This window comes from Sus scrofa, chromosome 9 (genome assembly GCF_054392235.1).
Source record: "Sus scrofa isolate SSC_HxYL_T2T_F1_AM1 chromosome 9, Sscrofa_HxYL_maternal_Yorkshire_Landrace_v2.0, whole genome shotgun sequence".
NCBI classification, from domain to species: Eukaryota; Metazoa; Chordata; class Mammalia; order Artiodactyla; family Suidae; genus Sus; species Sus scrofa.
In genome coordinates, this window is record NC_139391.1 from 128,599,797 (window position 1) to 128,626,158 (window position 26,362).

The 26,362-nt window shown below is 41.0% G+C and overlaps 1 protein-coding gene across 49 annotated transcripts in view; it reads left to right on the forward strand.

The window, feature by feature from the left end:
• RGSL1 (regulator of G protein signaling like 1) overlaps positions 1–26,362 on the forward strand; it is a 145,326-nt gene that overhangs the window by 13,130 nt on the left and 105,834 nt on the right. For 48 of the 49 annotated variants that reach the window (XR_014816417.1, XR_014816416.1, XR_014816419.1 and 45 more), the window contains one exon: positions 18,506–18,568. The exons of the other annotated variant lie outside the window; for it this stretch is intronic. The gene's annotated coding sequence lies outside the window, so the exon portion shown is untranslated. The remainder of the gene's footprint in view (positions 1–18,505; positions 18,569–26,362) is intronic. 49 annotated transcript variants of the gene reach the window in all.

Here is a 26,362-nt window from a genome sequence, read left to right on the forward strand (position 1 = left end):
ATTGCAAGTCCTGGCCACAGCAATCAGATGAGAAAACGAAATAAATGGTATTAAAATTGGTAGGAAAGAGGTAAAATTGTCATTATACACCAGATGACATGATACTATATAGAGAAAATGCTAAAGGCTCCACACAAAAACTGCTAGAACTGATAAATGATTTCAGCAAGGTAGCAGTATACAAGATTAACATACAGAAATTGGTTGCATTTATTTACACTTATAAAGAAATATCAGAAAGGCAATGTAAACAATCCCTTTAAAACCACATTAAAAAAAGTAAGAATAAACTTCATCAAGGAGGTAAAAGAATTATATGCTGAGAACTATAAAACTTTAATGAAGGAAATTGAAGATGATTCAAAGAAATGGAAAGGTATCTTATGTTCTTGGGTTGGAGGAATTAATATTGTTAAAATGGCCATACTACCCAGAGAAATTTTCAGATTTAATATAATCCCTATCAAATTACCCATGACTTTTTTGTCACACTCGTGGCATACGGAGGTTCCCAGGCTAGGAGTCAAATCGGAGCCATAGCTAATGGCCTATACCACAGCCATAGCAATGCCAGATCTGAGCTGCATCTGCGATCTATACCACAGCTCATGGCAATGCCAGATCCTTAACCCACTGAGCAAGGTCAGAGATCGAACCCATATCCTCATGGATACTAGTTGGGTTTGTAACCTACTGAACCCACGATGGGAACTCCAAATTACCCATGACATTTTTCACAGAACTAGAACAAATAATCCTAAAATTTATAGGGAACCATAAAAGACCCATAATTGCCAAAGCAATCCTGAGGAAAAAAACAAAGCAGGAGGCATAACTCCCAGACTTCAGATAATACTACAAAATTACTGTAATCAAGACTGTGTGGTATTGGCACAAAAACATACATATGGATCAGTGGAACAGAATAGAGCTTCAGAGATAAACCCACACACCTACAGTCAATTAATCTTCAACAAAGCGGCCAAGAATATAAAATGGGAAAAAGACAGTCTTTTCAGTAAGTGGTGCTGGGAAAACTGCTGCTGCATGAAGTTAGCTTCATAAATCAAAGTTAGAACACTCTCACACCATGCACAGAAATAAACTCAAAATGGCTTAAAGACTTGAACATAAGTCATAACACCATAAAACTCCTAGAAGAGAACATAGGCAAAGCATTCTCTGACATCATAACAATGCTTTCTTAGGTCGGTCTCCCAAGGCATAGGATTAAAAGCAAAAATAAATAGGACTTAATTAAACTTTTAAGGTTTTGCACAACAAAGGAAATCATAAACAAATGATATGACAACCTTTTCAAAGCTTTTTTATGTATATATTTGCAAATGATACTACTGATAAGGGCTTGATTTGAAAAATATGCAAGCAGCTCATACAACTCAATAACAAAAACCAAACAACACAATAAAAAAAAATGGGCAGAAGATCTAAATAGGCATTTGTCCAAAGAAGCCATACAGGTGGCCAATAGGCTCATGAAAAGATGCTCACCATCACTAATTATTAGAGAAATGCAAGTCAGAACTATGGTGAACCTCACACTGGTCAGAATGCCCATTATTAAAAAGTCTACAAATAATAAATGATGGAGAGGGTGTGGAGAAAATGGAACCCTCCCACACAGTTTGTGAGAACATAAATTGGTTTAGCCTCTGTGGAAAGCAGTATGGAGATTCCTTAAAAAATTAAAAATAGAGTTACCATGTGATCTAGCAATCCCACTCCTGGGCATATATCTGGAGAAAACTCTAATTTGAAAAGATAATGCACCCCAATGTTTATAGCAGAGCTATTTACAATAGCCAAGTCATGGAAACAACCTAAATGTCCATTGACAGATGAATGGATATAGAAAATGTGGCACACACACACACACACACACACACACACACACACACACACACACACACACTGGAATATTACTTAGCCATAAAAAAAATGAAATAATGTCATTTGCAGCAACACGGATGGAACTAGAGATTATCATGGCAAGTGAAGTAAGTCACAAAGAGAAAGACAAATACCATATGGTATTACTTACTTTTAACCATTTTTATTGATGTATAAAGTGATTTGATTATATATACATATATGGAATCTAAAATATGATGATACAAATGAACTTATTTACAAAACAGAAGTAGATTCACAGACATAGAAAACAAACTTACAGTTACCAAAGGAGAAAGGAGGTGTGGGAGGGATAAATTAGGAGTTTGGGGATTAGCAGATACAAACTACTGTATAAAAAATAGATAAACAGCAAGGTCCTATTGTATAGCACCGGGAGCTATATTCAATATTCTGTCATAAACCATAATGAAAAAGAATATATATATATAACTGAATCACTCTGCTCTACACCAGAAACTAACACAGCATTGTAAATCAACTATCCTACAATAAAAAATATTAAAAAGTGAAAACAAAAATTCTAACAGCAACATTAAAAGCACAAAAAGATGAAGTTAATTTTTAAAATACTTTCAACACTTCATTTTGACATGTGATTAATATAAAATTATGAATGAAGTATTTTAGATTCTGCACTTCACACTAAGTCTACAAACTGCAGTGTTGTTTTACACGTACAGTGCACCTCGTTTCAGACAAGTCCAGGCTGCATGTTCAATAGTTACATGTGATTTGTGGCTGCCATGTTGGATTATGCAGATTTAAACAGTTTAGAAGGACATGTTGAGTGAATTTTAAAGTTTTAATAAAGAGAACTGTTCATGGTGGAGGTAGAAGTTCAGAAATGGCATCTAGACAACTAGGCTATAAACTTAATGGTTGTGGGATTTTAGTAGGGTGCTTTCCAAAAGCATCTTTTTTAAATTTACTTCCTTTCTGTTTGGGAGGGGCATGTCACCATCATCATCAAAAAAATGGTTACAACTCACTATTGCTGCTAGGAAGAAATATACCACAGGAAGAAAACGTTAGAGATGGGGCTTGAGCAGAACCAGACAAGGAGCGGGTCCATGGAAATCAAAACAAGGCCAGAGCCCATCTGCTTATGTGCCAAACTTTCCTCTCATTTCAAGTAAGGGTTACTAAGCCTTGGGGTTAGTCACTGACTTACCAAAACAAAGCTCATAAGAGATGGAAAACAACATTCTCATTTCTTCGTTTGAAAAGACGTATTTGCTTTATTTCTCCTGGCACACCAGCTCATAATTTTCCTCTTTGAAATTTCCTATAATGGGAGCTTTATACCTCATTGCATAACCATGACTTAGGTTTCACAGTTTGTATAACAGATTTGTCCTTTTGATATCGCATTTCAACAGCTGCAAATTTCTTTTTCTCTGGAAGCTTTTGGCAAAGTGGAAATACATACTTACCTCACCTCTGTGGTACCTATTTCTCCCTTTTTGACTGTAGTATTAACTTACACCCATGGCTCAGGACAGAACTCAAGGAGCAAGTCTGTTTCTGCATGGATCATTCTTCTTGCGAACCAGAATATACATACCCAGATCAGAAGTTAACTTTTGTGCCCTCTTGGGCAGGATTCTTAATTCTGCAATTTGGGAACCCCATTGTAAATCTCAAAATTCCTGTGGGAGATACCTCTATGTCACCACTGAATATTCTTGCTCTGTTCTCAAAATGTAGAATGTTGCTAGGAGCTTGACATCCAACCAGGAACCACGTTACCTGGCTGTTCGGTACTGAGGCAGCTGGGCCCCTGGGGTGTATGTGAAAGTGATATACAGGTATAGCTTGTAGAAACCTCTCTCTATTCTTCACACATTCTTTTTCTACATCTGCTGGCTGAATACAGAAGACTGTGAGCTATTAGAGAAGGACAAAGTCACAAAGATGGGAAGAGTCTGGCTTCTGAAAGAACAGGGGAAAGCCTACCAACTACCTAGAAGTACTGGCACTTCACTTTATGAGTGTGGGAGAAATAACTTTCTGTTGTTAAGCTAGTAAGATTTAAGTGTTGATCTGTTTCAAATCAGTTAATTAATATACGTTTACCAAGTTTCCAACAGGCATACTGGAAGCTCATGTACATTCAATTCCTGGCCATTAACTTTGATGTGCAAACTAACTAAAGTATGAAGTTGATTACTCCCACCCAGCTCCCTCCTTTGCCGTCAGTATCCCAAATTCTAGAATTCTCATGCACCCTGTCCTAACCACTGAGGCCGAGGAAAGTGAATTCCCAAAGGCTGGAGTTACTACACACAGAGCACAAGAACTTGATGCTTCTGAAGCTTCTCATTCTCATTAGGATTTCTGCTTCATTTTGGATAAATCTTCTAATAACAGGGCTACACATCTTAATGAGATACAATGTTTCTCATTAACCAGTGTTGGATAAACCTTTGCTCCAAACTAATACCATTTGTAATTGTTTTTCTTTTGCTGTATAACAAATTAACATAAAATTGGGAGCTTAAGCAATACTAATTTATTTTTTCATGCTTTCTATGAGTCAGGAATCCAATATGGATTAGATGAGTCCTCTGCTCAAAATCTTACCAAACTGAAATCAAGGTGTGGGTGGGGCTGTGATTCTTATCCAAGGCTCAGTGTCCTCTTGCAAGCTCACTAGCTGTTGGCAAAATTCAGCTCCTTGTAGTTCTAGGACTGAAGCTCCAATTTTCTTGCTGGCTGTTAGCAACTAGAAGTTGCCTGCAGTTCCTTGCCATGTGACCCTGGAAGTTAACATTATGGCTGTCTGCTTTCTTTCAAACCAACAGGAATGTATCTCCTTTACAATTTGCCTTTTAAAGACCTTACCTGATTAGGTCAGACCCATCCAGGACAATCTTCCTTTTCTCTAATTTATAACTCACCTGATTAGTAACTAATCACGGAAGTGATACTCCACTGACCTCAAAAGTACAAGGCAAACCAACTTGGTGATGAACAGAGGTTGCCATCTTTGCCACTCTCCTGGTTATAGAATAGAGACCCCATGCAGATTCAGTTTCCTTATATTGCTCACTTCTGAGTTGAAGTCTTAAGTGAGTGTGTCTAACTGGTCACATGCCTGTACTCTAGCTGTAGTTACATGGGAAGCCAAGGGTTAAAAACAGCTATCTACCAGGAAGGCAGGCCTGACAACATAGAAACTGATTAAAATGTTGGGAGGCTATTTCAAAGATGTTTTATGTACATACGACAAATGTCAACTACAGGTCGCAGAAAGTGGAATTATTTGCTTAAAGGATATATGCACTTTAAATTTTGACACATCCTGCCGAATTGACTTCAAGAAAATGTAGAAATTCATATTTCCACCCTTGGTGTATGTATGACAATTCCTTTCCTCCTAATCTTCTTTAGCAGTGGATATTATCTTTTCTTCAATACTTATGACAATTTTTGACACAGATGGTGAAAAAAAGATCCTACTTAACTTAAATCTGCTTTGTCTCAAAATTGTTTATGTTAGCATATTTTTTATGTTTATTAACCATTTGTTAGAAGAACAAGTCTGAGTTATAGTTACTTATATCTTCTACCATTTTTTAAATATTAGGTTGCCTTTTTGTTTCTTTGCTAATGTTTGAACATCTCTCTATATTCTGGGTATAGATTTTGCGTGTATGTTACATATACTGAAAATATTCTTCACAGTGTCCCTTTTCTTATATCTCTTTTTCTTGTGTCTTTTGGTTATAGGAAATCGAAGTAAAATGGATAATCTTTTCAGAGTTCTTTTTTTCTTGCTCAAAAAAGTTTTTCATGTCTCTTTATTATAAAATATCTTCCTTTATTTCCTTCGAAACTTTTTTAGTCTTAGTGCTCATGTTTAACTTTTTAATCCATCTGTAATTCTTTTGTATGCGTGTTACATTAGGTAGAAACTAAGGGTGTTTTTTTTTCCCCCTCCAAATAGAGAGCCAGTTATTCCTCACATTAATTGAAAAGCCCATCCTTAACCTGTGTTTAATTCTCATGCTTCATGTTTCTGTTTCTGGAGTCTCTATTGCATTACAATGTTGATTTATGGGCATATGGTACTTGCTTGCTCCTACACCACAGTTTTGTTGAATATTTGTAATGTATTATAAAAATTGGTAAGGAAATTTCTTTTCATCTTTTCTTCTAGGAAAAAAAAAAAGGGAGACCTGGGCTCTTCTCTAAATTTCATTTTCAAATATATTTTAGAATGGGTTTGTTGAATTGAGTTAAAATCATGCTGAGAATTTTGTGATTGGAAGTGCTTTTGATTTAAATATGGTCTATAAGTGCAGGTATGATATCCAGAGGATAAGTTTTGTGAGGTATTAAGTTGGGAGAAATTCATTATCCAAGATTTGCTTAGCCATTTAAAACTGGGGGGCAAAAATGACTTGCTAAGAGCAATGAGGAAGTGTTTCTGTATTTCTTCATCACTTACTGTGACTGTATTCAAAAAGTAGCAATAAAAAATTGGAAGCCCAGAAGAAAAACAGTGGGAAAGAGCCCAGCAACTATGTAACAGGAGAAACAGAAGGATTAGAAACACCTTAGTCAAAGAAACATGTCTAGGCGCCACTCTGACCTAAGAAATGTAGACCCCAGCCAGGAGTGTGGAGGCTTCTCAGCCTCTCCACACCCTGGGGAACCTGAAATAGGGACAGAAGATATGATGAATACCCACTGTTTAGGAGGATATTTTCAATGTTCTACTCATACTCTGGATCTCCTCGCTGCCCACTCTCCACCCATTTCATTGTCTGGATTAGTTACCACTTTCTCTGCAGCAAAGTCTGTGGAGCCCTGAGACTTTACCACACATCAGTTGTGTAGAGGACAACATTTTATTCTTCTAGGACATGTAAAGCAAATTAGGTAATTAACTAGGATATGACCAAGTCTCTTCTCTTTAGGAGCCTACCTTTTAATTGGTGAGTCCCCCCCCCCCCACCAGAAACAGTTTAAGAAACAGGACAAAGCAGAATGTATCCATCTAATGAAGGAGAGAAGAGCAAAACTCAGGACCTCTCCACCCTCCTTTCCCTTGAAGGCCCCTCAAGTGTTGGGCCTCACGTAGAGCTGACTTCTACCACTTTACCATCTCCCTCTACCCACCGCTCCCAGACAGAATGGAAAGTTCTGGAAGGGAGCCTACACTTTTGGTGAGATGGTTCTCCTTGTTCCATTCCATTCTAGCACATTGGGAACTAATTGACTTCTGCCCAAGGAGAAATATAAATATTTCCCTGTTTCACCTTTGAGAATGTGTGCTCTCATGAGGTCTGATTGGGCTTTTGAAATGTTTCTGGTTAACATTTGCTTTCTTTTACACCTGTCTGGTACTTAGAGGAGCAGTGGAGAGGTGCATGAACACAGAGATTATCAGAAAAGGCCCGAGTTACTCATAAACATTGGCACATCGTTTAAGATCTCTTACTTATATCTTTGCTATATATATATATATATATATCTTTGTGATATATTTATATATCACACTGGCAACATGTGGAAGTTCCCAGGCCAGGGATCAAACCTGAGCCACAGCAGTAACACCACCAGGGAACCCCACTTTGGTCCTCTATTGAAAGCATAAAAGTTTATGTATATGTGGGAGTATGCTCACATACTGAGCATCTCTCCAGCCTCTTCATTTTTCTATAACAGATTTAGAGGACCACCAAGAAAGCTCATCACCTGCCCCTAAATCTCTCTCCAGTGGACAGTAAATGAACCTGAAAAACCAGCTCTTGAGATCAATTTTAGGGATGTCAGTGTGTCATTTTTTATTAAAATGCAGATATGTTGAGGCAAGTAGATTCAGTGAGTTACTTTTATTTAATATGAATTAGCTTGTCAGCTTTATTCTCTCTAATTATCATCTGCCACATGTCTAATATGTATAGGTAGGAAGAGTTCTGAGCACTAGGTGACTTTCAGCAGCATTTGTCGGATTGTATTCAAGGCAAGGGTCTTCATGTAAAGGGGATGGGTAAAGAACAAGGTACAAGTTCAGTGAAAGTGAGGCATGCCCTGGGCATGCACATGATTCTGGGTTTACTATAAGAGGTACATGGAATAGGAGTTTCTCTGGGATTGACGTGTGTGCTGAGAGGGGAGTTCGTCACTCAACATGAATGAAGATGACATCACAGTCTTCTGCATAATCATCTGTCTTTCAGTATATGCCATGCTGTGGAGCAGAGAGGTAGCACTCGTATGCTGACAGCGCCTCTAATGGAGAGGAGGAGGGTTTACACCCAGGTCATGGCACTGCGTCTGGACCCTCAATCTCAACCCTGAGCCTCTCCCTTTCCTACACCCACTTAATATCAGAAAGTGCAATCTATGCGTGCCTTTGAAGATGAAGGTCATTTCTTGCCAGTAAGAGAGTGGGTGGGGATTTGAGTGTGAAAATGCTGTGGAGAGAGCTTAAGATTGCTTTACGGAAGGACTTACTTTCCGTATTCCATTTAGCTTCAACTTTCTTTTCTTTTTCTTATGCAAGTGTGGCATAGATTGGCCAGCAATTCACTGTATTCGTTTCCTTTTCTTCCTTTGTATTCTGCTAAACTACATTTTCCACCTGCCTTGCAGGTGGAGGCAGCCTTGCAACTGTATTCTAGCCAGTGGAGTGTGAGTGGAAGAGATATATATTACTTTCCAGTCACATCCATAAAATCCTTTCTCACATACTCTTCCATGCTATTTTTCTTTTCTCTGGATTTATACAGAATATCACAGCTTACTTGAAAGTCCTGTGAATTCAGGATGGAGGAGCCCCAAGATGAAAGAAATAGGTTTACAGGGTTATTCCTTTTAGGAGGCCTGTTCATTGTTTACAAACACTTATCTTTGACTACAAGTGGTCAAGAAATAAACGTTTTTGATTAAGCAATGGAAAATTTTCCACACTGTTTGTTGTAGTGTCTAGTTCACCAGAACTAATATGTAGCCTTTATAGAAAAATCCAAAAGCAAAAAAAATGAAAGAAAAATAAGTGCCTGCAATTCCAAACCTTATGATAACCGCTGTTAATATTTTTCTGTAGAATCCTAGCTTTAGGAAGGCAGGGTGGTGAAATGGAGGGGAGCAGGGAGATGCCTGGAAATAGAAAGACCAGGATTACAGTCCTAAATTTCCTTCTAAATAATGAAACTTTGGTTTCTCTGTTAGGGAAAGGAAAGAGCTTTGGCATCTGTGTTGTCTAAGGAGGAGGGGAGTGGGGGAGGGAAGGAAAAGGAAGGGAGGAGAAGAGAAGAGAAGCTTGGTGGGGGGTGGGGAGAACATGGGTTTGTTGCTCTGAAGGGAGTAATTTTGTTGCCCCAGTTTTTCCTTTTTAGCTAGTATGGTCAAAACACCCAGAAAACGTCAAAGAGCTAAATGCTCAGGGAAAGGAGATACAAAGGGAAGCCCTGAACATGACCCTGTGATGGGGTGAAGCAGGGAAGAGAAATCTCTGGTACTCTTTCATTCTTGCCTTTGCTCAGGGGAGTTGTTGAGCTGCTCTGAGTGGAAGTGGCCTCTGTGCAGCAAAGGCCATTGCTCCGCTAAGAATTTACCAACAGCAAAGAGCCAGTGCACATTTCTGAGTAGTCCAGTTTTACCTAGATGGGACAGCAGGGATCAAAAAAGGCTGTTTTTAGATCACCAGTAATGATACCTCCAGCACCTCAGAACTATGGGTCTAAGGGACATAGTGGGCATTGAGGAACCAGCAGGTATTACTCATCACCCTTCTATCACATTTATTTCCACCTCTTGGCCATTTCTAGCAGCTGATTGCCAGTGGTCAGAGGGGGAGAGAGAACAGCAGCACGGACCCAACAACAATGTGAGGTTGAAAGTGGCACCTCTGAGGACAAGGAGCCCCACGTAAGGTCCCATCCGGGTTGCTCTGGCCCCCGCCTTGGCCAGGCACCAAGGATGCATGTTACTAAAACACGAACATCCTGATCAAGACTTTGAAGATAGGAATCGCCTCTCCCAAACCAGACACTGCCCACAAGTAGCCAAGAAGGAAGCCAACAGCAGTGAATGATTAGCAGAGCTGGCAGACAGCTCCAGGGTCTGTGGACACTGAGTGCTTGGAAAGAGTTTCATGAGGAAAACTCGGCTTGACCACAGGAGCCCGTGGAGACCCTTCATGGCCTGGCTGCTCTGTGGAAAGACTCCCCTCAGACTCCTCCCCGCCCCCCGCCATCCCACATTCTTCAGGGGCCCCAGGCACAGCCACAGCCACTTGTCTGGTATGAAATACCAGAATGAGCCAGAATGGCTTCAGGAATTTTGTAGCTATGAGAATCTTCTCCTCACAAAACTTACAATGTAGTTACAAGTGTAGTAGACTCAGACACGCATACACAGAATATGCAGATACGCATTAATTAGAGAATTATTTCCAATTAGAGAATGTCATACTGAGTGATGTATAGAGTGATATTAGACTATGTCAATGACAGCAGGTGTTCCTGGGGGAGGTTCACCTTTAGCCAGAAACATCCCTAGATTAGTCTTTGAAAACTGCCAGTTAATAGATGCAGATTATTGCCTTTGGAATGGATTAGCAATGAGATCCTGCTGTGTAGCTCTGGGAACTATGTCTAGTCACTTATGATGGAGCAGGATAATGTGAGAAAAAAGAATGTATACATGTATGTGTGACTGGGTCACCATGCTGTACAATAGAAAAAAAATTGTATTGGGGAAATAACAATTTTTAAAAAAATTTAAAAAGAAAACTGCCAGTAACTCAGGGAAGACTTTAGTATCAAGCTCTTTTGAAAAACCCTTACACCAACTTCAAAGAAATCAGTCCTTCACTATTATCATGTAGGAACGATACAGCTGAGAACCCAGTGCTGTAGTGTATGGACTGTAGGGTGGCAGGGCCGAGTAAATGCTTGTTCCACCAATCTCTAATGCTACGACAAGGGCATCTGTGGGGGACAGAATAAGACCCTGAGATCTGGGATGGGGAAACAAGGGAGGCTGAGAAATTTGAACTCCCCAGTTCCATAGGGACTCTTTGTTGGAGGCAAGCCCTCTTCCCACCTGCAAGAACAAGTATTCTTCTGCATAAACACTTTTCAATGACTGCACCTTGGGAGAGTTCCATCACAAGGGGCTACTCCCACCTCTTATTACCTCCCTGTCCATAACAGGAGTAGATCCAAATACAGCCCAGACAAGGAGGTTCAAGATCTGGTCTGAGGTGAGAGAAGAAATCAATACACCAAAAGGCTTTTAAGACCTCCCCATTCGGCCCTGAGTATGGGGAACGTGGATGTGAATGAATTCTAAAGGTGTTTGACCATGTAAAGTAAAACTGAAGAGTTGACTTGGCCACATTTATCAATATGAGTTCACTTCCCTGAGATTCTAGGTTTAACACATGGCCTGAGCATCTGGGAATGGTATGAATAGTCAGCTAGGCTGGCCAGTTGAAACCTGGACTCAATAGATGCCTACAGCCAGTTAAGCTGACATATTGGAATTTCCCTGGCAAACTCTAGAGAAGTTTGCCAGGGAAATAGAACTTTCTGCAAAGATGAGAATTGTCTAAAATCTATGCTGTCCAGTATGATAACTTCTAGCCACTTGTGGCTACCGAGCACTTGAAATGTAGCCAGTGAAAACTAGGGAACTGAGTTTTTAATTATAATGAATTTAAATTTAGCCACATGTGGATAGTGGCCATTGACTGCAATGAGTGCAGCTCTAGTGCAAAGAGCCGGAGGCTCAGGAAATGGCAAGGAGACTTCCTTTCTTATCTGAGTCCACTCTGGCTGCATCCTGCAGGTTTTGATATATGGAGTGCTCTCATTATCACTCAGTTTTGAATACTTTTTCCATTTCTATTTTCATTTTCTCCTTAACTCAAAAGTTATCTAGAATAACATATTTAAATTTCCAAAGAAATTGTATCTTTTTTTCTCTTCTTACCCTTTTTATCTTGATGTTATTTCTGTTACTTAAAAATATGTTGTTTTTGGAGTTCCCATTGTGATGCAGTGAAAACAAAACTGACTAGTAACCATGACGTTGCAGGTTGGATCATTGGCCTCACTCAGTGGGTTAAGGATCCAGTGTTGCCGTGAGCTGTGGTGTAGGTCAAAGAGGCAGCTTGGTTCCTGCATTGTTGTGGCTGTGACGTAGGCTAGCAGCTGCAGCTCTGATTTGACCCCTAGCCTGGGACCTCCATATGCCATGGGTGTGGCCCTAAAAAGCAAAAAAAAAAAGTTGTTTTTCTTCATAAATGTTCCAATGGAAGTATTCAAATATTATATATTCCTATTAATTTTCATATGATATGTGTGATGATTTCTGAGATGAGTGTGTTATGTTCTTTGACTATGACTTTAGCTTTGTTCATTTCCCTTTTATTTCTATAAGTTTTTACTTTATGCATATAGATGCTACAATGTTAATGCATTAAAATTGATAATGGTTGAATCTCTTTTGTGAGTTGAACATAATAGAAAGAAGAAAATATGTTTGTCCCTTTTAATTGTTAGTGATTATTCTCATCTTTAGTTTTCTTTCTTTCTTTTTTTTTTTTGGTTCTTCAGTCCACACCCACAGCATATGGAGATTCCCAGGGTAGGAGTCTAATTAGAGCTATACCTGTCAGCCTGCACCACAGCCACAGCCACAGCCACAGCCACGCCAGGTCCAAGCCACATCTGCGACCTACACCACAGCTCATGGCAACTCTGGATCCTTAACCCACTGAGAGAGGCCAGGGATCAAACCCACAACCTCATGGTTCCTAGTGGGAGTCGTTTCTGCTGAGCCACATCGGAAACTCCTCATCTTTAGTTTTCTTTTGTCTGATGTTAGCATCATAACTTCTATTTTCTTTCATTGTTTTTCTAGTCTACTTTAATACCTGAGTTTTCAAACCTTTTGGGAAGGGGGCCAAGCAGAAATGAAGAGCATTTATTGCTTTGCCAGGCAAAGGAGGCCACAGCAGGCTAATGTCCTAAAGGCTGTGCCCTCCTTCCAGAGAGAGTAGGAGGGGGTCTTATAGTTTTGGGGGTGGAGAATAGGGCCACAGATAAGGGTAAGAGTAGACTCAAGCTTGCATTCTTCTTCAAAGCTGGTGATTAGCGGTCTTGGGCCTGGTTCTGGTGGTCTTTGAGATTATCACGCCATGACCTTCTTTCTGGAATGAAGACTGCTTCATCAAGTCGTTAGCATCTTCCATTTATTGGGGGTTTGGGTTCTGGTGTCTGGACTTACTGAGGCTCAGGTTCTTTGTGTCTCAGCACGGAAGGAATTCAGCAAGAGACAAAGTGATAGGCAAGAAATAGATTTACTGCAGATAGAACACTTGTGAGACAGTCAAGCAGACAAGTGAGAAGGCTCTGCCTTTCAGCTTTTCTGTACTCAGTTGCCCATCTTGTAATGGGCATATAGCTTGCCTTTGTATCTTAACTTTTGAAAAATCTGTTACATTGACAAGGGAATTGGAGGTACTTAAATTTATCATGATCATTGATATACTTGGAGTTATTTTTAGCATTTTATTTTATGTTTGCATGTTTCTTTTCTTTCTTTCGTTTTCCTTTTTCTTTCTTTTTTCTTTTTTGGTCCTGATCCCAGTTCCCCCTTTAAAAATATTTCCATATGAGTAACTTACATTTACTAGAAGTAAAATTTCCCCTGGAACACGTCTGTTAGACTTGAGGGTTATGGAACTTGAGATTGGCAACACTTTATCGTGCTTCTGTGTGCTCCAGCTTTCCTCACCCTTCTAGCTCCAGCTTTGTAAAACTTTACAACTCATCCTGCTAAATCTTGGAACCTTGATATGCCACCTAGGCATGCCAGATAGGCAAAGTTGTCCTTGGTTCTCATGGTACCAGTTGTTTATGCCACAACCCCTATTCTTTCATTCCTCATATAAATGAATTTTTATGTAGGAAATTTGATAAAAAAAAAAAAAACAAGGCCTTACCCCACTGGTACCTCATTCAGAGCAGCACCCTCTAAGGCAGCAGTTATTGATCGGGATTTTTTTCTGCCTGCTAATGAAACATTTTGAGACAGCCTCATAAGATGAGGTGGTTAGTAGTCCAGACCCTAAGACTACTCTGCTGTGGTTGGAATCTCAGCTTCGTCACCTTCTTTGTCATCCAGTAGCTATCAGGTCTCCATCGAGTAGCGTAACTTCTCTAGGCCATGCTTTTCTCCTAAGAAATATGGGGAAATCCACCTCAGAGGATTACTGTGAAGATTAGAAGAGGTAACCCACGTGAAAACACTCAGCACAATCCTCGGCACACAGTGAGAACTCGGAAAGTGATAACCGATACTGCTAACAATTATCTTAGTCCACACCCAAGACCTGAACACAAGACCATGTCACACAAATTGGCATTTCCTTAATTGCCTCCAGAAGGAGAGCCGCGGAACTCTGTGAAGACTCGTGACAGCTCTACGAAGAGATGTAGTCTACTCCTGCTGATGTTCTTAGCATCCCAGAGCTGACTGACTATGTCCGTCCATGAACAGAGGGTCAGGGTTCAAACAAGTGCTCCATGCACTGGCCTCGTACTGATAACCCCTGCCCTCTTTGAACATTTTGTCTGCAGTTGCTAAATTAAGAAGACCTGGCCTGAATGAAATATGCAGTCCTGGATCTTTTCATGTCCCAAATTAACTTTAATGAGCAAACAGGGAAAGATCAAGAGGGCCGCGACTGGGACTTAGGGAAAACTTTGAAGCAGAAGCCAGGAAGGGGTAGATGCCCTCTGGAATTGGGCCAGCGTTTGCTTTTGATGACAGCGAACCTTCAGATCTTGTTCATTTTAGCTGAAAGCAAGGGGCTCTGATACCAAAATACCTGAGATTTCACCTTTTGCAATGCCTCTGTGTTCCTCATTCAGCAGACATGTGTGGAATGCCTATGATGAGCAAGAAACTTTATCTAATGCTTTTATTATATGGATTGGGTAATATCAAGATGAAGAAGACACTGTCAATGCCCGTAAGGATTTTTGGTTCTAGTAGAGGAAATAAGATGTATACAAATGGCCACAATAGAAGAGGGACAGAGACATGTAGGAAAGGAGATACAAAGTTCCATCAGATCGAGGAAAAAGCAATTGCTTCCACCTTGGGGGGAACCATGACTGCTGTGTACAGGTAGTTAGATGGGAGGTGCCCTTTTAGGAACACTGGGATCTGGACCAGTAGAGATGGACAGTGGTCTTTTGGGGGAGCATAGGGTAAGCACTGGCAGGAAAGTCCAGGGAATGTCCTGGGAATAGCAAGTTGTACCTACTCTGTTTCTTCTATCTGTGTCTTCCTGGGAAAATAAGTGATTTGAGCCTCAGATTCCCCATGGGGTCATTCTGTATACTCCTCAGAATAATGGTAAAAATTAAATGGCTTATAATAGGCAAGTGTGTAGATTATTGTATGTGCTTGACTAATGGTAGCTAGTGTCTCTCATGCCTTTTTCTGTTTCTCCCCTTCATTTCAGTCCCCAAACTGGTGAGAAGTAGATTCCCAGGAATTTCTACTGTGACATGGAGTTTGGGGACGAAAAGGGGGCATCTGCAGGTTAATACCATGTTGAAATGTAGAGGTGTAGGATTGCCACTGTCCATCCCCAGCAGAGACAGTTCCCTCCTGTCATCAAAGGGCCCTAGTATCCTAGATAGAACTGTCCCCATCTTTGTTACAAACTCCAAGATGGCATGGGCATCTTTCCCAAATGTCTTGTCACATTCACGTCACCAAAGAGTTCTTATTTCAAAGACATTGCCTTCATGGTTTCCCCAGTCTTCTGCTGGAAGCCTTTTCCAGAAAGGAGCTTAAGAATTCCTGAGCTGCTCTGTTCCTAGCAGAGTTGGTCTTCTGGACTTGTCTCAAAAGTAATAGACCTCATTTGGAGCTGTATTGTGTCGTTTTCCATTTTTGGTATTCAATTCAACAAATGCTTGAAACAGTATCTTGACTGTAACTCACTTTTGTCTCTAAGTTTCAATACAGGCTTCAAAGTCTAGTAACACAACTGTAGGTAGGAAAGCTCACTATTATTCCAAGGGGAGTTGGCTGGAGCCTCCATGCAAGACTTTCAAAGGGAAGGCCTAGAGTTGTGCCACTGGCCTTTGCCCATCACCCAGCTCTAGTCCATATAAGAAATTGAGGTTGACAAGAGATTGGAAAATGAGTTTTTTTGCAGAGGATGTCAATAAGAAAGCATAAATTGCCTCCAGCTTGCCCATGTCTACCTTGTTCTACAACTAGAGTCTGTGTTATAACCAGAGCATGTTAGGAGTTGTGGGAGTCACAAAGGTGAATAGGCCCAGTACCTGCAATCTAGGAGCTGCTAAGGAAGAGCGATACCTTTAATAATGGACACATTCTGGAGTTTCTTCTGTGGTGCAGCAGGTGGAAGATCTGGCATTGTCACTTTAGCAGTTCAGGTTTGATCCCTGGCCTGATGCAGTGGGTCAAGGATCTGGCATTGCTGCAGCTGTGGTAGAGGTCAGAGCTGCAGCTTGGATTTGATCCCCAGCCTAAGAATGTCCTTATACAGTGAGTGTGGCCCAAAAAGAAAAAAAAAAAAAAAATAACAGGCACACCCTGAAAAGCCCTACAACAGCATTCCAATGGAATATGGGGAAACAGGAAAGAAATTGCATCTCAGGACCCGGAGCCTTTGTAGAAGGGGATCTGAGCCAGAACAAATGGCATGTGTTGGGTAAAGGCATTTAATACAGACAGAATTGCCGGAGACAAGGTATACAAGAAAGCACAGGCGTGCTTGGCCATCAAGATTATATAGGCTGTGGAGTTCCTGTCGTGGTGCAGCAGAAATGAATCCAACCAGGAACCTTGAGGTTGTGGGTTTGATCCCTGGCCTTGTTCAGTGGGTTAAGGGTCTGGCATTGCTATGAGCTGTGGTGTAGTTTGCAGATGAGGCTTGGATCTGAAGTTGCTGTGGCTGTGGTGTAGGCTGGCAGCTATAGCTTCCATTGAACCCCTAGCCTGGGAATGTCCATGTGCCTTGGGTACTGCCCCCCCAAAATCAAAAACAACAACAACAACAAAAATAAAATGAAAAAAAAAAGATTATATAGGCTGTAACTATTACAATGGGAGTGAAAAATGTGATATGTTTTAAAGGTAAAAAAAAAACAAAAAACACAAAACAAATTCTCTCAGTGTGATACAGTTTGCAGACCTTTCTTGGATATCTTACTAATTTTGACAATCACTGCAACCCGTGGAACAGGCAGGACATGTACTCTTAACACCTGTTTAACAAATGTTATGATCTTCCTCAGTAGTATAGGGCTGGCCAACAACATCACTAGGATCTGAACTCAGGCTTCCTGGTTTCAGGTTTTGTTTGTTAATTGTTTCATGGCATTAAATCTTGCCCTTCCATGTGTGTTATGAGCAGTTCATTTCTAGCAACTATTGCAAATTTTACTTTTGGAATTATAAAGGGTCAGTTGTGAAGATTATATGGATTGATTCCTTCATTCAACAAATAATTACATTTTAGCAGGAGGAAATAGCTAATAAAAGGCAAGCAGATGATGTATGCATATATTAGATGCTGGTAAAGTCTAGAGAGAAAATAAAGCAGAGAGAGGAAATAGGATTTGCCAGGCCTGCAAGGCATTGCTATTTAAAATAGCATCATCATTGATCTGTGTGATGATGGTGACATCTGAGCAGAGATCTGAAAGAAGTGACATGAGCTAGTGAGTCATGCAGATAGCTGGGGAAGGTACCAGTGAAGACAGTGGCACTTATCCAAATGGGAGTTGACATGGTGTGGACGGATGAGAGAGGTGAAAATGGTAAGAAATGGTCAGAGTTTGTATGACTTTTGGAGGTACTGTTGAGAGGATTGAGAAATTGATTAGACATGTGGTATAAGAGAACAAAAAAGGGTCAAAACAAAACAAAGCCCAACACCAAGATTTTTAGCCTGAGGAACTGAAAAGATGAATTTGCATTTTATTGATATGACTAGAATCCTGAAGAAAAAGATTTGGGGAAAGATAAGGTGTTTATTTGGGGCACTTTAAGTTTGAGATGCCTGTTGGACATTTGAGTATATTTTTTTTAAGCAAAGAGCTTTTTTTAAAATTAAAATATAGTTGATTTACAATGTTGTGCCAATTTCTGCTATACAGCAAAATGACCCAGTCATACATATATATATATTCCCTTTCTTATCTTCCATCAAGCAAAGAGCTTTTACTTCCCTTGATATTCAAGTTATTGAACATTTGAGTTTTTTTCATTTTTGTTTACTCATATTTATTATTTCTAAAGCTCTTTTTTATTTTATTTTATTTATTTATTTAGGATTCCATATTTATTGATAGTGTTTTTAATTATTTGATGACTTTATTACATTTATTGTTGTACAATGATTATCACAATCCAATTTTATATCATCTCCATCCCATACCCCCAGTGCGTCTCCCACCCCCCAAACTGTCTCCTTTGGAGACCATAAGTTTTTCAAAGTCTGTGAGTCAGTATCTTTTCTGCAAAGAAGTTCATTGTGTCCTTTTTTCAGATTCCACATGTAAGTGATGATGGTGACACTTGACCAGAGATCTGAAAGAAGTGACATGAGCTGGTGAGTCATGCAGATGTCTGATGTTGGTGTCTCATTGTCTGACTGACTTCACTTAGCATGATAATTTCTAGGTCCAACCATGTTGCCAAAAACGCTGTTATTTATTTCCTTTTAATGGCTGAGTAATATTCCATTGTGTGCATGTACCACTTCTTCTTTATCCACTCCTCTGTTGATGGACATTTAGGTTGTTTCCATGTCTTGGCTATTGCAAATAGTGCTACAGTGAACATTGGAGTACATGTGTCTTTTTGAGTCACGGTTTTCTCTGGATAGATGCCCAGGAGTGGAATTGCTGGATCAAATGGTAGTTCTATTTTTAGTTTTCTGAGGAATCTCCATATTGTTTTCCACAGTGGTTGTACCAGTTTACAATCCAACCAACAGTGTACTAGGGTTCCTTTTTCTCCACACCCTCTCCAGCACTTATTGTTTGTAGACTTTTTGATGATGGCCAATCTGGCTGGTGTAAGGTGGTACTTCGTAGTGGTTTTGATTTGCATTTCTCTAATGACGAGTGATGCTAAACATCTTTTCATGTGTTTTTTGGCCATCTGTATGTCTTCTTTGGAGAAGTGTCTGTGTAGATCTTCTGCCCATTTTTTGATGGGGTTGTTTATTTTTTTGGTATTGAGCTGCAGGAGGTATTTATAAATTTTGGAGATGAGTCCCTTGTCAGTCGCTTCATTGGAAAATACTTTCTCCCATTCTATGGGTTGTCTTTTCGTTTTGTTTAGGGTTTCCTTTGCTGTGCAGAAACTTTGAAGTTTAAGTAAGTCCCATTTGTTTATTTTTGTTTTTACTGTCATTACTCTAAGGGGTGGATCTGAGATGTTGTTGCTGTCATTTATGTCAGAGAGTGTTTGGCCTATGTTTTTCTCTAAGAGTGTTATAGTATCTGGTCTTATATCTATGTCTTTAATCCATTTTGAGTTTATTTTTGTGTATGGTGTTAGGAGGTGTTCTAATTTCATTCTTTTACATGTGGCTTGGACATTTGAGTATTGATGGGAATTGGCTGTAAAAGTCTGGAGTACAGGGAGAAGTCAGAACTTGAATAGGTTTGGGCGATAGCATATAGTTTTAATGATTTTCAGTGGAGTGATTTCAGGAACTGTGAAGGATCTGAGTTTTACCCTATGTAAGATCAGCCTTTCACAGCCTCATGATTGCTGGCAGAAGACATGAGTTCCTGGGGTCACAGACCAAAGACCCTACTACTCAACATTAGCAGCAGCCAGAATAGCTGCCTTTTCCTGCCCCATTCTGTGCTGAGTCTCAGTTCCCAAAGGCAATGTGAAGAGGGCCAGAGATGCCTGCCCACGCACGAGTTGTATGACAAGAAGGGAACCCCAAGCTGAGAAAACCTGAAGCTTTTGTAACGGGCAATAAGAATGGCTGTCCTGGGAGTTCCTGTCCTGACGCAGTGGTTAACAAATCTGACTAGGAACCATGAGGTTGCAGGTTCTATCCCTGCCCTTGCTCAGTGGGTTAAGGATCCAGCGTTGCCATGAGCTGTGGTGTAGGTTGCAGACGCGGCTCAGATCCTGCGTTGCTGTGGCTCTGGTGTAGGCCGGTGGCTACAGCTCCAATTAGACCCCTAGCCTGGGAACCTCCGTATGCCACAAGAGTGGCCCTAGAAAAGGCAAAAAGACCAAAAAAAAAAAAAAAAAAACAGAGTGCCTGTCCTTTACTCTGAGATGGACACCATATGTATATTCCAAAGCTGCCCGCTACATAGACATCCTTGAAAAGAGGGTCTAGAATAAAGCTAGCCAGCATCTCTGCTCATGAGCTGTGCGGATATGCAGGAGACCATGGAGAATTGTGTCCCCTGAAGGGTCACTGTGGAAATCTTAAGGGGCACTTCTTACAGTCACTGGGGGTGCTACTGGCATTTCGCAGACAGGAGCCAGGACAGTTTGATATCCTACAATGTATTGGACAGCGTCACACAAAAAGAATGATCTCATGTCCCATACAACTTTTAATGTCCTGCCAAGCATTCACGTAAGTGAAAAAAAAAAAGATAAATATTTGAATTATCTGAGGCTAGACTTTCAATTTTTTTCAGCTTTATTGAGAAATAATTGACATACATCACTAGAGGCTAGACTCTATTTCCACTTTACAAAACATTCTTAGTACAGCTTAATAGACACTTAACATTTAATCATTTAAATCAGAGGAACACTGTTTTTCTTTGTTCATAATTCTATCAAAAGTTACCATTTGGGGGAAAATATACCTTGCTAGCAGCACCAGTTATTTCAGTGGGCACACTTATATCAGATTACAATTGCAAGTGACACAAGTTTTGTAATTTTAGCAGTGTGTGTGTGTGTGTGTGTGTGTGTGTGTGTATTCAGCCTTCATTTCATAAGGTAAAATAGGAAAAAAATAGATAATTTTTTGGAATATTATCTAACTTCTCAAATAAAACTTACTCATTGCAAGAGGATATGATAGAGTCAGTTGTTTATGTCAAATCCTGTTGAAAGGTCAATGAAGAAGAGGATTGAACAGTGATCATTGGCTTTAGCAGCATGGGAATCATTAGTGGCCTTGAAAAGAACAATTTCAGTGGAGAAGTGTGGCAAAGAGTCTGTTTGAAGTTGGTTCAAAAGAACATGAGAGGACAGACATTGAGACATGAGTATAAACAACCTCTTTGAGGAAACCTCCTGTAAATAGGAGCAGAGCAGGAGGGTGATATGCAAAGCAATTATCCCAGCGCCTAGCACAGAAAGGGCTCTGAAAAAAGGTTGGCCAGAGAAGGGCTTGATGACCCACACGAGATGCTCAGTAAATGTTGGTCTACTGAAAATATGCTAATAAAAAGAAATGTAGGCATTCCCTGGGGGCTCAGCGGGTTAAGGATCCAGCATTGTTACTCCTGCGGCTCTGATTGCTGCTGTGGCCCAGGAACTTCCACATTCTGTGGATGTGGCAAAAAAAAAAAAAAAGAAAAAGAAAAAGAAAGAAAGAAATGTAGACATAGGGGCTGGTCTGGTCTGAAAGGGCTTCTTAGAGTCTAGTGAGTCTTAAAAGAAATGGAGATAGAGGCAGAAGATGGAAGTGAGAGGGTGTTTCAAATATGAGCCAAGGCACCAAAATGGAGAACATTTGGGGTGGGGGTTGCTGCCTGCCACACCGAGGACTTTGGGGGGAACAGCCAGGCTTGACTAGGGTCACCTGGAGACACCGCTGACAGGAGCCCTTGAATGCCAGACTGTGGCATTTATTTTGAGTCTGATGAATCTATATGAAGCCAGAGATCTTGAGCAGTCAGGGACATAGCGGCAATATAGCATTAATTGTATTTCTCAGATTATGTGCTATGCTTCTATTCCAAGTGTTGAAGTTGGGCAGGTTGCAGCTCTGCTGCAGACAACCTAAGGAGAAGCACGTATCTTTATGCTCATCCAACCTTCAGTTTCTTCCTGAGTTAGGCCCATCCTGGGAATAAAATTCTGGGGATAAAGATTAATGGGAAATAGAAACTCACTAGGGATTTAAGGAGGGGCGGGAGGAGAGGTCCTGAGTGAGTGCATTTGATGCTAATTTTAAAATAGACTGTTTCTACAGAAAGCCTGGCACTGGTATCAGCTTGCTGTTTCTACAGAAAGCCTGGCACTGATATCAGCAGGCTCTGGTTTCTCAGGCAGGGGCCAACATGCCTTAACAATGGTTCTTCCTTTCATGAATCAGGGTGAGAAAACAGTGACCCAGCTGGGTATTTTAGAGGTAGGATTTTTCTTTTTCTTTTTCTTTTTCCTTTTTATGGCTGCACTTGCAGCATATGGAAGTTCCCAAGCCAGGGGTCGAATCAGAGCTGCAGCTGACAGCCTACACCCCAGCCACAGCAACACCCAATCAGAGCCTCATCGGAGACCTATGCCACAGCTTGTGGCAATGCCAGATCCTTAACCCACTGAGTGAGGGCAGGGATTGAACCCCCATCCTCACAGACACTAGGTTGGGTTCATAACCCACTGAGCCGCAAAGGGAACTCCAGGTAGGATTTTTTATCTTTCACATATTACATTGAGATTCTGACCAGGTATGGTTAGCACAGTCTGGTTATCCAGGGAATGAGTGATGAGGGTGAGTCCAAGAGGCAGTGTGGCCCAGGGGCCTGCACCAGCCTTTGGTCCCAGCTGAACCTGGGTCTGAACCTCCATCTTCAATAAATGATGGAGTAAATGGAGAACCATGAGAGAGAAAGAGCAATACTTTTTGCCCCAAATGTGACAGCTCCACCTCGTTAAACCGCACTTAGCCCCAAATTGCCCTCTTTAGCAATCCTCTTTTGTTCACGTGGTCCAAGTTATAAGGAAAGCTCTCACAGGAGACTTCAGTCATTTTGGAATTCTTTAGACTATTTGTTTATTAGGTTATGACTCGATATCCTTTCTGATCCTGGGGCTTTTCGCATAGAGAGATTGGGCAGGTGCATCGCTAGAAGGAAGGAGCAGGCAAAGAAAGTGTTTGTAAAGCAGTGACTTTGGGCTCTCTCAGAAGCTCAGAGCTGTAAAAACTCTATAGAACCATAGCTTTTTATTAGATCATCAACAACCGGCTGGGATGATGGAGACACCAGATGTGTTTCCGTGTGAACTAGCCTTGTTTGCCCCACTCCAGTACAGAAAAGCTGTGGTGCCAGCTGCATAGGCCAGCCAAGCAATCCAACATGACCCCTGAGGGAGGCGTGTCTGACCTGTCTACCTGGAAGGGAGTTTGAATTATTCTTTTTTTTATTTTTATTTTTTATGTCTTTTTAAGGCCACACCCATGGCATATGGAAGTTCCCAGGCTAGGGATCGAATCAGAGCTATGGCTGCCAGCCTACATCCCAGCCACAGCAACATGGGATCTGAGCTGCATCTGCGACCTACACCATAGCTCACGGCAGTGCCCGGTCCTTGACCCACTGAGCAGTGCTAGGGATCAAACCCGCATCCTCATGGACACTAGTCAGGTTCATTACCACTGAGCCATGATAGGAAGTCCTGGAGTTGGAATTATTCTTGAAGTGGGACTTTGAAAGCTGGCCCTGGGAATGCAGAGCCAGGGCTGCCTCTGGGCCTGAATAGAGAATGATGGAGAGACAGCCACTTACTGGGGTGTGATCTGAGGGGCCTTTGCTAATCTGCTCCCCTGATTCACCACTCCTCTTTCCCTGACCCCCACTAGCCAAAATATCTGAATTCTGCTCCATTGTATGGAGACTCATAGCTGGGTTCTGGAATCCTCTTGCCTGAGCTTAAACCATAACTCTTAGCACTTATTAACTGCATGAACTTGAGATAATTAGACTTTCTAAGCATCAGTTTCCCCATTCTCAAAATGGGGGTAAAATTAGCATTATTCTTAACATAAATTAGGGGGGGTTGGTGGAGATTAAATGAGGAGAAAAAAAAAAAAAACTATAGAGCCTACCAGTGTTGGTTGCAGAATAATTCTGAATAATCCTTAGCAGCAAGGACATGTGAGAAGATTACAGTGGATAATGACAATATTTTTAGAAAATACTTTCACAGGCATTACCACTTTCAGTTTTCACAGCTACAAAGAATTATCACTCTTAAATTAGGTGGTTGAAGTTCGGAGCAACTCTGTAACTTTCCAAGTTTATGTTGTAAGAAAAATTAGAAATTCAGCTGGCTGGTCCAACTTCAAAAGCCAATTTTATTTCATTACAGTATGCTGCTGGCATGAATGCTTAAAGAGAAGGGGACAGGGCACTATCAGCCAAGAGAGGGAGGGCACCCAGAAAGGGAAAAAAAATGAAAAAGTGCTCAAGTCCATATTTTTATGCATGGAGTTAGAGTGGAATCTCTGAGAATAATATCTGTAGTTATACCTCACTCACATTTGGAACATTATAAATAGGAAAGCTCAAGTATCCAGAATATAGAGAAGATCCAAGAGAAACACACACCCTTAAAAACTTTACCTCGAAAAAACAAAAAACAAAAAACACTTAGCTCAAATCAACATTCGAAAGTTCAAGCAAGTGGCAATCATACCAACTTGTACCTAGAAACTTCATTCGATGCCAGTTTGCTCTCCTTTTATAAGCAGTATGAATAAGTTTATCTTCCTGATTCATTTACGAGGTCACAGTTTAGAAACAGCATATTAATTGAAGAAAAATTGACATATTGACAACAGATGAGAACTAGCCGGTCGCCTGAGAGAAAAAAAGCTGACCAGCAAAACAAAACTTAAATGATTTTAAAGATTTTGGGTCAAGTGTAATCACGGTGCCCCCTCTGTGTCTCACCCCCTGCCTCATGGTGTTCCTTCCTATATGATGGCACAACAAGGTAAATAACTGAGCCATAAAAATACAAAATTGTGTTCACCATAGCTTATTAAAAGTAGCAGAGGTATTTCAATATATTTTTGCAATATTTTTGTCTAAAATTATTTTTTAAACTGGGGGGAAAATCTTGCTTTAATTCCCATTTCCTGGGCACTTTGATGGAAAATAAACTTTATTCTCACTAAAAAGTAATTTATTTGTATAAACATCGTTAACTGCAGAGAACTAGCAGAAAGGCCAGATCTCAAGGTCATGGTCACTTCCTAGTACAATAGAGTGAGCCACCAAAACTGAACTTGAAGTTTGTGTTTCTGTGTATCAGGAAGACCCTGTGGGACTTTTAACTTGGCTGTATGTATGTGTCTCTGCTGTGGTAAAAGTCCCCTTTTCTCTGCTGGGACAAGAGATGGAAACTCATCAAGAGGAGTGAAAGGTATCTTCCTGACTGCACTGCCAGGGTGGCAAATAGGCATCTGGGTTCCTGAAGTTTGGTTCCCCCTTGCCTCTCTGGAGGGTGGCGGGCTCTCTTTTTGTCCTGAAAGTGCAGACTCCTCCTGGTGATGCTTAAACAATGGAAGTGGAAGGGGTCAGGATAGACCCTTTGAGCTTTAGAAAGTGAAGGAGTTGGCAGCAGCCCAGGCTTGAGGGAGATCCCAGGAATTGGGAAGAGCCTGAGACTTGGGGTTTGGCTGGGAGTGGATACAACCTCTCCTTCTGAGCAACACCTCGGAAAGAACAGACAGGAGGATAGGATTGAATGGTCTTGGGCCCATATGTAGACGACTGGTGTCTGAACTGTCACACACAGTTCCTGGCAGCTCAGAATGGGCCTCCTTCCAAAGCCCCTGCAGGTGGGAGCAGGGACGAGGCTGTGGCAGTCTCTTTACTTGACTGGGCTGCAGCACCAGAGGCTGGCGCCTCTGTTCCCCTTAGAAGCTGAAGGGGCGGGGACATCATTGCTGGATCAGCAGAAGATCCCTTTCCATGTCTCTCCCCTTTTGGAGAAATGCTGTTTAACAGGTCTCTGGGACTGCCCTAGCCAAGGGGATCTTGGAGAAGAGAGATGGTCCTGGTGGATGATGAGCACACTCTGGTTCACTGCGGCTGGAGCCAGTTCTGTTTTCATTTCAGAAGGGAGTGACGTGGCTCCTGTCAGAAAGTGGGAGACCATTTCTGTATACTTTTTTACATCTGCAGTAAGCCAGGCAAAAGGGCTCTGTCCTGTCTTGTCTGATGTTCAAATAACCAAACATGCATTCTTATATCTTTTCAAAGAAGATGAGTTATTTTGATGCCCCCGGGTTATTAGAATGACCCTAATAACTACAATTTTTCTGACCAGTGTCAAAGCTCTCATTTCTCTCGATGGAGAATTCGAGTAACTTTCCTCTCTCAGAGGTGCATTCAGGCCTGTCTGATTTTCAGCATGATATGACACGAGGCTGTTGTGGTCCACCTTAGGC